The following is a 9,319-nucleotide window of genomic DNA, read 5'->3' as shown; positions in this document are numbered from 1 at the left end:
TGGATGAGGTAGTTGCATTTCAAGAATCCTTCAAGAAGGTATAGAATTGTTATGGCTTTCTATTGGCCTTTTTATTAAACTATGTTAGCTATACAGTAGTAGGATCAAGAATTATAATTACTATTTTTGTTGGAAGGGGTAAAGGAAATTATTTACATCTATATAAACAATCAAAACTCAAATTAGCTATCATATAATATAATCAAATTGTTGTGAATTAGCTAAGTGTTTTGCAGCAAAATTATTATGAATCAAATTTAGTATTTTTGAGTAAATTTACTATCAACAATGACAACTCTTTTTGATTTATTCTTAGCAGAGATGGACGAATTGGATGAATTAGATGACAATACAATTGATGTTCATAAAAATATGGAGAAAGATGGATACGGAAAATTAGCATTTAATCACCATGATGAGTATGATCTAGATAATGTTTTGATGCTACAAAAATCATGTCATTATATCGACATAATGCATAAAGTTGAAGATGCCCTATTTTTCGCAAATAAAGGTGACGCACTTCTAGAAGAAGATGATCCAGAATATAAGTTGATAGTACATTGTAACGCATTATCAGTTGATACTGAAGATGAAATTGACATAATCCATAATTTTATACGTAATAAGTATCGATTGGAATTTTTTGAGTTAGATTCACTCGTTAATTATCCAATTAATTATGGTAGAGTTATTAAAAGAACTGATAATGAGATGGATTTAACTCTTGTTGATTTACAGGGGTTGTTAACTTCAATTATTATCATGATTGTTACTGTTACAACATCAACTATCAGTGGCAAGCCACTGTCGGGGCACGTTTTAGAAAGGACATTGGAAGCATGTGATAAAATCTTAGACCTTGATTCATTGAATATGACGGTACTTGATTTTGTTGAGAGTCTAAGGAGGTATATTGCCCTTAATTTGTGTGGTGTTGTTGGAAGTGCAGTTACTATGAAACTTATGTGTTGTGCAGGTGGTTTAATGTATTGGCGTATATGCCTTTTGATGTTATCATACTTGTTGGTGCAACAAAGAAGAATTTAGTAGAATTTTCCAAAGCTCCCACAATCATAACCCGAGCTGGGGCCCTGGCCGTAACGAGCATCCCAAACTATGAAGGCCCGGGCACCCCATCTATATTTAGTAATCATGCACAACATTCATGCAATATAATAAATTAGAAGAAAAACAACACAAGATGGAAACATGGTCACTATTTTTTTCTTTAACTGAACAATTAAAAAAATGAGTTCATGAAACATTCAAAACACCTGACACTAGTCTGCGAAATCTCTAACAACTGAAAATGACATCTGTCTGAAATCTGGGACAAGGCCCCCAGTCAGACAGTGAATCAAAATAAAATAATAATGACAAGTTTCATAACCAGGCCTTCCGAAGTATGGGAGGCTCACCAGCTGCAAACTTCTGACAAGTCAATCTACTACTTAATGGGACCCTGGGACTGTATCTCAGAATCCTGAAATATAAAGGGTTAATACAGATGTACTGGTACACAGAGCAGTCCAAAATAATATAGTTTTTCATACAACATAAGTGAGAGAAATTTGTAAAACACTATGCATGACATAATTTAAAACACATGGAAAATTTCAAATAATCTTAAAATAATTTTATAGATACAATTCCTTTTTTTTGTTTTACTTCTGAGATACGTGGTACACCTTACAATCTGTAATTCCATGGGCTATATGAAATCCACTCTTGACTCGGTGGCCAAGCCCTCAATCCAAGTTTGTCGCCAGGATTGGAGTATCAATAAGGGGGACACGCACGATCACACAACAGGGTGCGAAAATCCCCAATTAAATTAACATGTCATGGTAGTGCACAAAATCACAAAGCAGGGATCCTAACCATTGTCCCAATTTGGGATGACATAAATCAAGGTACACAAGATCACAAAGTATGGTACCATAACCCCGTGTCGGTAAATCATGATTTCTCACATTGAGTGTTTCAACTCGTACTTTTTTTGGGTAACCACCTAACTCTCTTTAAGCCTATTTTTAGTCTGTTATAAACATGCATTTTTCTAAAATCAAATTCTAAAAATCCAAGTAAAATCTATATTTTAGTCTGTTCTGAATCAGCTATGGCATTCATCTGTTTGGTATCGTCATACCAAGACTTGCAAGTCATATCTCTAAGCCATAAAATATGAAGTTCCAGTCTCTTTATTCAAAATATAAAGTTTGGACCACCATATCATTCAAACAGTTCAAGAGAATTCATATTTCAAAACATATGTAAAATTATTCAAAGACTCTCTCTTTTCAACATTTCAACAAACAAGTGGTGGTCAAGAATTTCGTAACAAACCATGCAATCTCTTTGAATCAACACTTTTTATTTGTATTAGCAAGAATCACCCTCTCTTCAGTTCATATCCAAAATCCATGTTTAAGAATAGTAGAGACATTTGAATCATGCTTCTCAATATGCAATTGAATAATGCACAACATATGAAAACAAGGATTTTATAACAAGAGAGGGATTATAATTCTTCATGCTCTCAATTCAATTTTCAACCATCAAACCACATGCAAACATACGTGTATATATATATATATATATATACAAACAAAACCAAGTTTAAGGGGGAAGTCCTCAAGACCAAAACTTTATTATCAAGAACGATTCAAAGTGCATAATTGTCCATGTAAATTCAAAACCCTTTCATAAATCCATGATTTCTCAATGTTTACAATGTTATTGGAACAATTTCACCATGCCCAAGTAGTTTAGGAAAATCCCGCGTACCTTAGATTACTTAGGTTGAAGAATAGGACCCGAATCTTGACTCGTTTCTTGAGTATCTTGAATTGAAAGGATTGGATTCTTGATTTCTTGTTATTGGAGGAAACCCTAATTTTATCTTGTTCTTGAGAGTGAAGAGAATTTGATATATTGTAAAACTAATAATACTTGAGTAAATGACATTTAGGGTGTTATTTAATTTGTGTGAGAGTTTTCTGGGAAGGAAAAGTACCAAAATACCTCGCTAAAAATATACTTTTTGAGCGATTTGGCCTCGACTAACACCTCTCTAGAAAAGGGGCATAAATTTTTACCCCGATATCGGATTAAGGAAAAATCAGTGCGTTGGAAAGAGAACTCAAAGAAATTTCATTTGATATATAGTAGGCCCCCTAATTCTTTATATACAAAATGTTATGGCCAATGGAAGTTGACCCAAGTTTAGACATTTACTAAAACTTAATCGATGGGAAAGTTTTCAACTTGTCTTTGAGTTAGGGGATTTTGTAACGTCAATTTATAGTTAAAGGTATTTAAACACTATAGGATTTATCATCACACATATATTAACAAAGAATCATTGGGTTCGGGTCTATACGTGTAGAAAAGACGATTGAAATTTTAGCCCAAAAGTGCGGAGTGTTACACCCACATCGCAGTTTACTGTTAAATATGAAAATTTGGTGGTGGCTGTAGTAGTTGTACAAAACTTTGTTGTAAAAATTTGGCTCCTAACAAATACTATGAAGTAACTAACATATTATGTCTATTTGTAAAATATCAAGTAATTAACATATACTATGTATTTATATTTCACAACTTATAATTTTAATTTTATTTTAATATTGGGCCCATGCTGACACGGGCGATGCCCCTCTAGTTTTTTTAAGAAGAGCTAGTAATTGTTAAAGAGAAAGTTCTTAAGAAAATGCAATAAAAAGATTAATTTATATAGACATTAAAAGATGGATCCTCCATAGGAAAATTAAAATTAGGAAGAGAATTTTTTTTCATTTTTATATTTATGGACAAGCCAAAATTATGATATTGTAATAATTTTTAAAAAGAATGTATTTATTATTTAAATCATGATTAGAGATTTACTTTAAAATAATTAAATCTTAGTCATTTAATTCAAGTATGTCATGTGCCATTTATAGGCCTCAGCATCGAGCCGAGATAGCCTAGTCCAAGCTCAGTTCTATCGAGTCGAGCTTAACCCATCTTTGATCATTACCAAGATGAGCCGAGTTTTTCTATGTAGTGTTACATCATTAAGAAAAAATAAATTATGCCATATTTTTCAGGTCATTATTAGATTAAATTGGTAATTATATTTGATTTAATTATACATAATATAGTCTAAAGTATAATTCAATTAAATGGCGTAACTTAATATTGAACAAAAAATAAAAAAAATTTAAGAAAAAATAAAAACTAAAAAAGCAATAATAAATTCCAAAAAAGTCATACCATATTACATTTATTTGATTTAAATTTTTAAATGTAAATCGATTAAATAACAATATATATATAAAAAACTAATTGCATCAAATTAATTTAAAAATTACAAAAAAATAATTAATTATAATAAAGAATATTATTAATGATGTTATTCTAACTATTAATGAATGCATTCTAGTTTTAAAGTAATCATTAGATGATCCAAGTGAGCCAATCAAGCCGAGGTGAGCTAGCTTAATTGAGCCCAAATTTGGACTAAACTTCAATTGAATAGAGCAGAGTCGAGTCAAATGCCCCGAACTTTTTTCTTTGAAAATTTCTTGAGTCTTGAACTCTTTGCTCATCATACGACTTACATCATAAGTCATGTCGTGAGGTGACAGGTCTAGGAACCCTAGTTGTATGTTGGTCAGTGTGTTGTTGGCCAAATTCTGTTCTAGTTAGTAAGGGGACCACACGAGTTGTATGGTGATGTGACGAGAGGGTAGGGTCCAATCTTATGTTGTCTAGTATCTAGCCCTTGATGTTCTGCCTTGGATACGAGTTATATGTTGGACAGAATATGGTGTCCAACTTTCTGCTTTCGTGAAGATTTAAGGGTACCACTCGTAAGTTGTGGTGATGACTTGGAGGGACCAATCATACCCGCTTGCAAGTGTTTTATAGCTTTTAAGATGAGGTATTTTGGATATTTTTCTCCCTAATCCCTAAAACCCCACGTCTTATAACATTTACTTGGCCTTTATTCTATATTTTAGAAGATCAAACACTCTCTAAACTCTCTCTAAAAATTCTTAAGAAAGATTGGGCTAGGGTTTCTTCAAAGTGGTCATCTAGAGGCTTAAGGATCAAAATATCTCCGTGGATCTTTGTAACTCAGGCATGCGACTCTCCTTCATTGCTAGTTCAAACAAATCATGTGTTTTAAATATTGTTCATGAAACATTAATGGTGGTTTTGAAAACTATGGTTGAGGGTTTGAATGCATGATGTTGAGTATTGTTTTCTCATAGTTTAAATTGTGATTATACATGTTTTGATAATGGTTTTGCAATTGTGGGTGCTTGAGAATTGTGATAAACTAAGGGGTCATACTTAACCCTAACTTGATGGTTTTTGGCTTGAATAATGATTTGATAGTGGTACGCCCTCAACCTATTTGTGAAATTGCCTATGAGAATGATCTTATCACATGTTGTATTGTGTTTTGCAGGCATTGGCCTAGTAATGTAAGTGTTTGGTAAATCATTTTATGAAAGCCTGTTGGCTACAAATTGGTTTGAATTGATAAATGGGTTCCAGTGTCTAAAAGTTGAATTGAATTGATGTCTTCATTAGACGATGGGTTCAAGTCCCAAAGTTGATTAATAAGGGTTATGACATGCTGTACGCTTGCAAGTGGGGTTAGTTTGACTATACCAACAAGATGTCTTTCATAAGTAATTAGATTAATGGTTGTGTATGTGAATGAATGTTTTAATTTGGTCTTTAAAGAAAGTTTTGTAACCGGGTCATGAAAGTGGAGTTTGTAGGACTAACACTAGAAACCACGCTAGCTGGTGCGGGTGTCTATATGACTGGGAGGTTCGAGTCCCCTGAATGAATATATGAATGGGAGGTTCAAGTCCCCCATATTATATACATTTGTGCTTAAGTCACCTTGATTAAGCCGGGAGGTTTGAGTCCCCCATAATGGCATATACGATTATAGATATCCTCTGATTCATACGGCTACACGCACTTGGGCCCTTCTAGTTAGGGGAGAGCTGGCCTATATAACCCGTGGGTGCCTTGATATATAACGATTATGCTACAGAACCCAGGTTAAGATTTTCAAAGTTCATGCTAAGCCTTGTTCCCTATCCCGACATGATATATATGTATGTATGTTATTGCATACGGCTATTTGACTTGTTTTTGAATGGTGACATTATTTTATCCCTCCATCCCTGAGTTACATGATAGTAATCTAACCCGATAACCGTCTCCGCACGTTGTATCCCTACACAATGCAGGTACTTGAACTTCTTCTACCTTTTTAGTGTAGTGATCAGGTGCTCGAGTTAGTTCGTGAGCTGATAATGAAGTGGTGAGATTCCATGCTTTGGAAGGCCTCATTTCATGGTCTTTATATTCTATGCCACAAACTTTGTTTAGATTTTATTTTTGGATACCGTTAGGGGCATGTCCTGCATTTTATTCATTTTGGATTTTGTAGAGACTTTGTTGGATTACTGTGGACTTGGGTGGTTTTGTTGAGTGCTTGGTGACGGACGGTTATCTGGTTATGGGTGGTTCATATAGACATATCTTGAGTTAATATTAGTATTATCTTTTACTATCTTGTTATATGTTCGGAATTCATCCAACACTTGTGGTTGAGGTGTCGGTTAGGCTAGATGAAGGGGTGATCTCTGATCTATATGGGACTTGAGATACCCGTCATGGCTAGGTCCTGATTCGGGTTGTGACATCGACCTAAATACATGTGAGCCGAGTTGATCCCCAAGTTTGCTTGCCCTATGCCCATCCCTATTCATCAATGAAGGTAGAAAGTTGAAAAAATTGAAGAGGATAAAAATAGAGAGGAACACGATCCGTATAGTACCATTTAGATTAGTTCATCATAGGAAAAAAACATGTCATACAGAGGTCCGCAAATGCCTTATTTACATTAATTTTGAGGACTTCTATGAAAATTATTGTTATTTTAGTAATTTAATACTGAAAACAAACAGTAACAGAAGAATATTTTATCATGATTCTTCAGAAATTTGTCAATCAAATAGTACAAAATAAAAAAATTGATCTAGTGTTTTAGAGATTTGAGATCCATCATAAGAATGGAGTTACTTGAATAAATAAGAAAATAATGAGGAAGCGAAAATACTAATATTAAAGAAAAAAATTAAAGATAGGTGAAATTTGGAAATGAAATCTCCAATTTCAAGGTAAAGTGCTAAGTAACCTAATTAATTTAGTACTCAAAATTAGTAGATTAAAACTAATTGTGATATTAATAGAGTCAATTCAAGAACTTAAGTAAAAAGTGATCTAAACTCTTATTTCAAAGAAATCAAAGACAACTTTTAGTATAAGATTAATCACTTTCTTTAACTAACTTTAATAGAAATCAAAGATATTAGTATAAGAATTAGTCATACCTCCTAAAAAATTATTTTTATAAGATTGCAAAATAAATTTCAAGTAGCCACACACAAAGGTGTATAGAAGAGAAACCCTCAATTAATAATAATAATCATGTTCTTGTTCTTGGAAATAACAAAATGCATTCCTATTATAGGAAAAAATCTATCCCAGATAGCATGGGTTTTGAATTCTGCTTTTATAGAAATAAATAGAAAAAACTAACCAAAAAACCTTAAACTAGAAATCTTTTAACGTAGAAAAATTTTAAACTACGAACGCACGTAAAATAATATCAAAAATTCTCCCCTAAGAGAATATGAAAAGATTTCAAATTTAATCAAAATTCATATGGGTCAATCTTCTTTCTAGCCTGCACTTGAATCATGAACTATGTGTAGCACTTAGCCCATGCTTCTCCATAATTCTTGGACTTGTTCTTGGGCTCTTCTTTCATAAAAAAATCTTCTTGATTTCACATTGAAGCTCGTCCAGCTTAATGTAAGTGGACTGAACTAGATGCTATCATTCATCTCTTCTTGAAAATAATTTATCCTTGAATTTGAATTTCGCAAAATCAAGAAGACATATAATAGTAAACAACATCTAGTACTTGTAAATAATAATGATAGAAATAAAATAAGATAGGGTCCGTGTGTCCATTTAACTTAATCAATCATAACATGTGTAAATACACCCTTATAAAGCATGTGGGCATCATCATCCTAATAGAAAATTCTCTTTATTGTATGAGCATAAAAAGATTCTTGTATCGACAATGTAGGAAATGATATGTGTCTCTCCAATTTAAGTCTATCAACAAAGTAATTCAATGGACTTAATAAAGATGACATAAAATTCATAGAATGTGCATTAAATTGAACATTTTTATGATATAGAGAGGCATCCTTAATTACACTTTTCAAAGATTTTTTCACATAAAATCTATTCACATAAGCATAGGAGATGTCAAGAAGGTTAGAAGAACCTTTCAACCTCAAAACAAAATCTCCCTAAATTCTAAGTAATTGCTCAGATTCTCCAACAAGTAATCGTGCATAGGTTCAACAAAGAATATTTGATTACTAGTATCATAACAGTCATGTATTTCATCATCACTAGTAGCAAATACCTTTTTAACCTTAAAATCACAAGACTTGAAGAATTATGTCTTATCTGTAGACAAAATCATATTTCAATAAGTAATCAGACAAAATCTATTTCGTCACTATAATAAGATAAGAAAAATCATCTAAATTATTTATAATCCTCCTCCCACGAATCTCATGCTTTTTTTCAACAAGTGCAAATCCACAATCAACTTTGTCATGCACAAGCTCAATTTTACAAAGGAAGGAATTATCCTTACGCTTGATCTTGATAACATCCAAAAAGATCTTAGCTGTTCTAGGAATTCAAATAATTTAAATACAGAGTGTATTTGATCTTATGTGACAAAGAAATAATATCACCTTATTTTTCCTTGCTCCTTGACGTTAAATTCACATCTTTCTTGTTGGACTTATTGTCATGATTCTTATTTTGAATAGATCCAAAACAATTCTCTTTACCTTTATTCTTTTCATTAACAAACACTTGCTCAATGAAACATGTAGTTTCAATCACCTTTGGATTAAAATCATCCAATGATGGTTTTTCAATGCAAACTTTCTCATGAGTACCTACAAGAGGATCAAAGCAACTAGAAGAAGAAGTAGGAATGTTAAAGTTAGAATAAGAAATAACCCCATTCAAACTCTTTCTTTTCTCTATGTACCTCAAGATCATTCCTATCCATTTTACTCTCATGAAAATATCTCTTTTCTTTTCTCTCGACCTCACTTTTTTTCTTACTTGACGTCTTATTCTCTTCACAAAATACAATCTCTTCTTTTTTCTTTCTTGAAATATCAGCATGCAC

General features: G+C 32.5%; 1 pseudogene; it reads left to right on the top strand.

Annotated features, from left to right (window-relative positions):
* Positions 1 to 288: 288 nt before the first annotated feature.
* Positions 289 to 1,187, top strand: LOC107857783 (annotated as a pseudogene).
* Positions 1,188 to 9,319: the final 8,132 nt, after the last annotated feature.

This window comes from Capsicum annuum, chromosome 2 (assembly GCF_002878395.1).
Source record: "Capsicum annuum cultivar UCD-10X-F1 chromosome 2, UCD10Xv1.1, whole genome shotgun sequence".
In the NCBI taxonomy this organism is placed as follows: Eukaryota; Viridiplantae; Streptophyta; class Magnoliopsida; order Solanales; family Solanaceae; genus Capsicum; species Capsicum annuum.
This window is presented reverse-complemented; position numbering and strand designations above follow the sequence as displayed.